Below are 8,284 nucleotides of genomic sequence, written 5' to 3' on the forward strand. Positions count from 1 at the left end.
AAGCTGCTTAAATTGCTCAAAACATCTTCATGGGCTGTTTCCAAGACTTCCACTCTATTTGGAAATCTCTTAGGATGATGGAGTGCTTTTCATAACTGTCAAAACCCCCCCAAAAGCCACGGCAAGCTCGTTCACATTCCTATCGCAATCTTGTTCTAGAATCTTGTAGCTCACTCCTTGGACTTCCAATAGTGTTTCAAAAAAACAACCCTCAATGTAGCTGCTACAAATTGCTCCATCATGGCTGCTGAAACTTGCTCCACCGTGGCTGCTCTTTGCATTCTTCTTGTCTTGGAGAGATTCCTCGTTGTCTTCTCCACCTCGACTGCTCTCTACCCCATCCTTCCTGGCCTTGAAGCTCTCTTGTAGTTTCTGCATCACCTTTTTGGTTTCTACATTCTCCCTTTTCAGCTCCTCCATCATTTTTTCTTTATCCTTTGCACATGTTGAGGGTCCACAAAAATATTATTTCAATAGTTATATACAGTGGTTTCCTTGGACCACTTTTGTGTACCCCTTCAATATGCATAAAATTTCCAATATAATCATCTACTTGTTGGTTGAGTAGGCCTCTTCACTTCCACACTGCCGCATTCTTCAACAAGAGCATACACTTTATCCTCATATCTTTCAAGTTTGTTGATAATGCTTCAAAAATGGAAGTGTAACCTTTCCTGCTAACTCCACTCTTGTCAAGTTCCCCTTGCATTATGCTCACATCAACTTTGTTGCCATCTACAAACTGCTACATAACGTTGTGTTTGATTGTTTTTAAATTTTTCTCCTCTAGCATACTTTTTGCAATTGTAGCTAATAGAAAATATTTCATTTGCTTTACTGGAGGGGCATTAGGATCAACATTTTCTTTTGGAGCTCAAGCATTTTCCTAAAACAAGCACAAACAAGAGTTTTTCTAAGCTTGAAATTGCTATCATCATCAAGTAAGCATTGTCTTTGCATTCCATTCAAAATAGAAAATGCAAAAGAAAACTTACCTTGCTTCCTAAACTTTACACTTGCATCCTCCGCTGCCAGCTTCACGTCCGCATGGTTGCAAATTTTCTATTTTTGAGTCTATCTCCTAAGGGTGTGGCTTTTGTTCAGGATTTCCTCAACATCTCCTTTGTCTTAATGTGTTCTTCAGTTTCTTTTTGTAGCTGCTCTTTCAATTTAGAGATTTCTTTTATCTATTGCAATTGCATTTTGGTCCGGCAGCTTTAAACCTCTTCAACAGCATAGAGACCAAGGCTTCAAGCATCGACAACAATGAAGAACTCAACCTACTCTACTTCAACAAATTCAATAGCAAGCTCTAATAGCCACAATGGCTGATCGACAACAAAGGCTCCCCATTCAAGCCTCAAGGAGCCTTATCTCCAACAAAAGCTTCTTCAACAAACCTTTGCTACTCCATCATCCAAACGATCAAGGCTCTACATCTCCCACATAAGACTACTAGCTGCTCCCATGATGAGCTAGCCTCCTATATGGCCATCAAAGACATCCATGCAATGCTCATCAGGTAGCCTTGCACCAACAGCCACCACGAGACGGCTAAACTAGCAAATAAATTGACCATTGATAGTGCGCGAAGCCTACTCTTTGTCTTGAGGTCCTCAAGGGAGTAAGGCAAGTGATCGGTTGCCACCACAAGTGCTGCTATGCAATAGAGAAACAGAGAGAAAGAGACACTCAAAGAAAGAGGTGGTGGCAACTCAAAGCTTCCTATTACACCCACGCTCCACTAACGGCATGCGGCTAGCGAGTCTACACAACCCTTCATCAAGCACCTCACACCAACGACTCTCTCAGCCATACAAATGCATCTCCAGTGCCCTTCTCCAGTGCAGTCATATCAGGCTCAAGATCAATGAGCATGGCTCTGAGAACGTAGCGCCCTCTGCTTACTTCAATGGAAGACCGCTTCCAAATGAGCCCTCAAGCTCCAACCCTCTAGCAACATCACAAGCGGTGCCGTGGTAACAACATCCATCAATGGCCAAAGCTAGCTCCAACTATCATCTACAAGATCTTACAACCAATGAGCATCGACGGGCAACCAAGCCTAGAGTAGGCAGGACTCCAACACCTTAGTGGTCTCATCCAACTCCATAGTGCCTTGACAACCTGTGACCTCTTGCTCCTCCAACGTCCATGGCCAATAGATGAACACACAGCATGTTGAGAAACCATGCTCAACATCATGTGATCATAACCCAATAGAGTGCTATAAAGGAAAGGGTTAGATGCCCTAACCATAACCCTAAAAGGGTTTGTATATATTCTACAATTTCAACTAAATCTAGTGTACAGTTAGTCATGTGTGGTGTGCTCTCCACCTGTGCCCTCTCTCCTCATCTCCACTCTTCTCCTCTCCTGTCTTCATGTTTTGTCATGGTATCAGAGCATGGTTCTGCCTTTCGCTAAGGCACCATTCCTTGTGGGAGAGATTGCATGATTGCAAGGTTTTCTTGAGTGTTCTCCATTAGAGTTTGCTTCCGATAAGAGACCACCTTCCATTTCTTTGAGATAAATTTCCATCATACAACTTCGTCCATGTGAGAGAGAGGGAGAGACTTACGTTCATTCAGAGATCTTCAAAGGTCTTGTGAGAAGCATGTACTGTGTGTTGTCTATTCTTTGAGAGAGTTTAAATGTTTTTGAAGGTTCAGAATGAGGAGTTTCCTAGAAGGTTTTCTGAGATCTAGACTAGCTGTCTCCACAGAGCAATTGCTTTCCTTCAAGGTGAAACTTTAGGAGCCAACTCCAAATCCTTCTCCAACTTCAACAAAGGCATCTTCTACAAGACTTACTACATGAAATCCAATGCATGTCATACTCTCTACTACAAAGTTCAAGGGGAAGACATTACTATTGCACTTTTGTACATAGATGATTTGATTGTGACTAGAAGCAATGATACTTTATAAAAAAACTAAAACAAGACTTATCTGATGCAGAGTTCAACATGAAACATTTTGGATTTATGCACTATTGTCTTAGAATTGAGTTTTGGAGAGATTCATACAACACCTTCATGAGGACTCAGCTGAAATATGTTGACAGACTTCTGAAGAAGTTTCATATGGCAGATTGCAAGATTGCAGCCACTATCATGGAATAGAGTTTGAAACTTACAAAATATTTAGAAAAGCCTATAGTCAATGATAGGTATTACTGGCACCTCATCGAATCTCTTATATATCTGACTATCACACGGTCAGATATTTGTTATGCAGTAGATTCACTAGAATAGGTTATGGCAAATCCAAAATAGTCTCATTAAAATGCAGCCAAAAGAGTCTTGAGATACATCAAAGGTACAATATAGTTTGGAATAGAATACAGACGAAGTCATCCAAGGTTGCATGGATACTGTGACAGTGACTATGTCAAAGATCATGAGACCAAAGATCGACACAGGGATATGCATTTTTCCTTGGTCAACGTGCTATATCTTGATGGTCAAATAAACAATCAACTATCTCTTTTTCTGAAGAAGAATATAGAGCACTCACTATAGATGCATGTGAGGTTATATGGCTCAAAAGACTATTGTCAGAAACAAATTACTTTGATGAATCAATGCCAACAACAATATACTGTGATAATCAATCGGCTCAAGCATTGGCCAAGAATCCAGTATAACACTCCAGGACCAAGCACATTGATGTCAGAGAGCACTTCATCAGATAAAGAGTGTTACTTGGTGACATCACACCACAGCATTGTGATAGCAAAGAGAATGTTGCAGACATCTTTACCAAACCACTCAGGAAAGAGCTTTTCAAGAAGCACCAACAAGCTCTTGGTTTGACTCAGAGGAAGGACATTCCCATTAAAGGGATGTGATGGAATGTAATGCTCAGTCCTTCTTCGATTCCCCAGAATCATCATCTTGAGGGAAGGCCTACTTCATGATGTTGATCTTGAGGGAAGGTGTTTAGAAACCATGCTCAACATCATGTGATCATATGTGCATAGCACTAACCCAATAGAGTGCCCTAACCCTAACCCTAAAAGGGTTTGTATATATTCTACAATCTCAACTAAATCTAGTGTTTAGTTAGTCATTTGTGGTGTGCTCTCTAGCTGTGCCCTCTCTCCTCATCTCCACTCTTCTCCTCTCCCCTCTTTATATTTTATCACAGTGCCGATCGCCATCTCCAACGAGAACAATGAGGTGAAGAGATGTCCATCAAAACATAATCTTGTAAGATTTTGGCATCATCTATGACAATTCTGTTGACCTAATCACCAAGGTAGGGTCCTGTCATTGCCACATGGTAGTACTTCTACCCTTGGTCACCAAAGGGCCATGTCGCAAACTTATCTGCCTCGTCATTAGCAAGATCCCTCTGTGTGCCATGTCACACAGCCTACCACACCATCACATCGCCCACTTCCATGTCAGCAGTGTAACTATTATGCCACATCAGCACCCCACCTTGCCACATCAACATCCTTGTTCCAATGCCATGTCATCATGACACATGGACTGGCCACATCATCAAGTGCCATGTCACCTTGTATAGTCAGCAGACTGTCACCTCAGCATAGCCATGTGGCAATGCCATAGTAGCATGTGCCAACTAGGCACATCTGTGTCTCCATAGGCACATAGTGTAAACAACATATGACCTCAGCTTGCCACATCATCATTTTTGGGCCTTCTTGGGATCAAAGTTTGGCCTATCCTTTTGGGAGCTGTAACTTTTGATCCAGAGGGAATTTCATCGTGCTCCAAAAAGAAAAATTTCTTGTTAGCTTGTGCTCTATGCATTGAGTGCCTCAGATATGCCGTCTAACATTTCCACAAGTCAACATCATCAAATCCTCATGAATGGAACTACCTCCTTATCCACTATAGTACACCCAGCATCCAATGCTGCAATGCCATAGCGCATTCAGCCCTTCAGGTGATTCCGTTCCAGCATCCATCATTGATGCTTTCACCTCTGATATGAATCTCATCATACCCTTGGACATAGTTTCTATGAGCAGTACAGATCAGAAAATTAGTCTTCAAGACGTTTTAGTATCAGCTCAGTCATGTCGCACGGCACCACCCTCAGTTATCATCACCACCTCCAATTAGCAAATCATTCGTCAGCATAAGGATACCTATGCATCAATTTGGTCTTGCCCCAGTGCAGTGGACCAGGGGAGACTCAGTGTTTCATCATGCACTTATGGCTGTCGTATACAATCCATACTTGATGTAGATTAGTGGTTGGATCCATGACTTCAGATGGTGGGTCCCTACATCAAGATTCAGCACTTCATATGCCTCAGGGACATCTTATGCATTCTCACTTGTATTTCATGCTTCTAGGCCTTTATACTATTAGCTCCTTCTGGATGAGCTATGACAGATGCTATGTCCTATGAAGTTAGATTTTTAGCCATGCACACATCAGACGACCTTCATCTCATGAGACAATTGAGCATACAGATTTGATAGGTTGCCATACCTTATCATTTGTATAGGCCTCTTCATCAGTAGAGAAGAGTATCATTCCTTCACCTTTAGTGTTATATTTTCAACCTCTCGATCACTTTGTCCACATTGACTTTGGTATCATTCGATAGAGATCATACTTCGACTGCAGCATACCTCACATATTGTTGTTAGTTCTTTTGGGTTGATGACACCCTTGTATGTCACAACGTATCTGATCACATCTCCATCGCTATATTGACTAGCCTCACATCTAGATGCCTCTTCTATAGAGTATCGGCAGAGTCCACTGCGACTCATGATATGCTCAGCTTTGACATGATCAGCACACAGCCATACACACAGTTCTTCATGTAGTCATCTTTCGATCGACTAGTCTATGATCCAAATGGACTTTACTTTCTACATATTTCCTTCCTCTTCCTTTTGGCCTATCTTCAGGGAAATGTGAAGGATGATCCACAACTTAAGAGGGTGAGATCTACATAGTGTACATGATTGTAAGTTGTACTCTTTGTATAGACCTCTGCTATGTAGTCATTGTGCTCACATATGCACATACTAGTCTGCTTTCTTTCAATTTTCTTGTCAGTTTTGTATGCTATCATATGCACCAAACAAATCCACAAACAAGTCTTGTACATGCACCCTCTACTTACCTAATGCAATTTAAGAGGGGGTGTTAAGGATGGTGTATATCTTCATGTTCATGTTCATGTTCAATACAACTTAGTGTATAGGTAGCTATATCATGGGCACTCCTCTCTCTCTCTCTCCCTCTACCATCTACATAGGGCATAGGGGCAGACCCTAACCCCAACCTTAAGGTTTTCACATGTATATGTGCATGTTCATGTTCAATATAGCTTACTGTAAAGGTAGCTATATCATGTGTACTCCTCTCTCTCTCCCTCTCTCACTTTCGCTATCACAGCATCTAGGATATAGGGGATTCATTATTGAGTCAAGCGATGTGCTACTCACTTCAAATCCGTGTATTCCCAAGCAAATACATCCTTATACTCCATGAAGACCACTTTGGCTTCCCTTGATGAATTCGTCAAGGAGTTCCTCATTGATTTGAATCAAATTTGATGCTTCCTGTTGCAAAACCATAATTCTTTCTGTAGTTTCCTTGCCCTTCATGATCCATCCACTTTCGCTAGTTTAGCTGATTTAATTTGCTAGATTCTCTCAAACTCCTCTTTGTCTCTTTTTGTCTGTTGGTGAAGCCTTTTGGGAGGGGCATGCGGAGCTCTTTGTCATGCACTAGCCTTTTTGTTTCTACTCATATTGCATTCATCATTGTAATGGGCATAATGTGGAGAGCGAGTAGCTTTTCCTCAATGTGCAAGAAATAGGGCTCTTCCACCTCTAAACATTTGGGCTTGCATTTCTTTTGGATCATGTTTTTTCTATCAATATTTGCACATCGTATGAAAGGGTGAGCGCTTCCCCTCCAAGTACTTAGGCACACTTCAATATTTACCCATCGTATGAAAGGGTGAGGGCTTCCCCTCCAAGTACTTAGGCACACTTCAACCACAATCATTCCAACAACATGGGGTACCCTTGTTCCATCTCCATTTTTATGTAGATGAATGTGATTTGTGAAGTAAGTTCCACTAATCATGATGCAAAGATACTTGAAAATATTTATTGGCATCTTCAAGCTCTAATCCATAGTAAAAATTTTGAACTATGAAGGGTTCAAGTTATTGGCAACTGAAGTCTCTTCTGGACTTCCTCAGAGATGATGAACATTTACTATCGAGTCTCCATCAATGAGCACTCCCTTCACCATGTGATTCCCATCACCATGCAAATTTTGGAAGGCAATGGCCTAGGTCTTTTTGCTAGAGCCACTTTTTGACTTCCTCAAAGATGATGTTTACTCCAAAGCCTCTATCAATGAACACTCCCTTTGACATCAATCGTGTACCTCTTCATCCTAATTCATTGTTTCGATCACCTCCCCCTAGTGGTAAATGGCACCATTGCAAGCTGTTCATTGATTGATGGATTAAGAAACAACTTTTGGCACTGGGGAGCACGTTCCAACAATTCCTGATGGAGAGGATCATGTTGAGTTCTCAAAATTTCTCCAAATCTATGGTGATTTCATTATGTGACAATGGAATGCCTATACCTCTCTTCACTCTCTGATTTGTTCTCAATTCTATTCCTTCAGCTAAGGATTACATTCACGTTTGCATTAATGGGTTATTAATGTTCGTTAATTACTCTTCCAAGTAGCGTGAAAACAACGTGATCACCTAGGTTACCAAAAAAAATCATCGGTAAACTAGATAAAAGTACCGCCAGTACACAAGACACTACCAGTGGTAGTACTCATATTTCTGATGGTAATATTAATTATCCCGATGGTGTAAATACCACCGGTATTTACACCACGGTGGTATTTACACCATCGAGATAATTAATACTACCATTGGGAATACGAGTACTACTGCTGATAGTGTCGTGTGTACCAACGGTGCTGTGGGGTGCAGATTCCCAATTTCCCACATGCCCCAAGGCTATATATCAATGGAAATGGTGATGGAGGCTCATCATTTGATCTGGTTGTGGTCCATATCTCGATAATTTGGGAAAGAAAGTGAAAAGTGATTTGGATCTAGAGAAGTTTCACACCATCATAGAACTTCAATGAACTTAAAACAAAGGCATATATTTCCATCATAAAGAGATTGTATACATGGTCATGAACTTCATTCAATGTCATGGTCCTGGATACAACTGTCCTAAGCCCAACACCATGTACAATGCTATTGATAGTTGGGCTTTACAAAGTGGACAAGT

Source organism: Dipteris shenzhenensis, chromosome 6 (genome assembly GCF_047967505.1).
Source record: "Dipteris shenzhenensis isolate YYH24624 ecotype China chromosome 6, Dip_SZ_1.0, whole genome shotgun sequence".
NCBI classification, from domain to species: Eukaryota; Viridiplantae; Streptophyta; class Polypodiopsida; order Gleicheniales; family Dipteridaceae; genus Dipteris; species Dipteris shenzhenensis.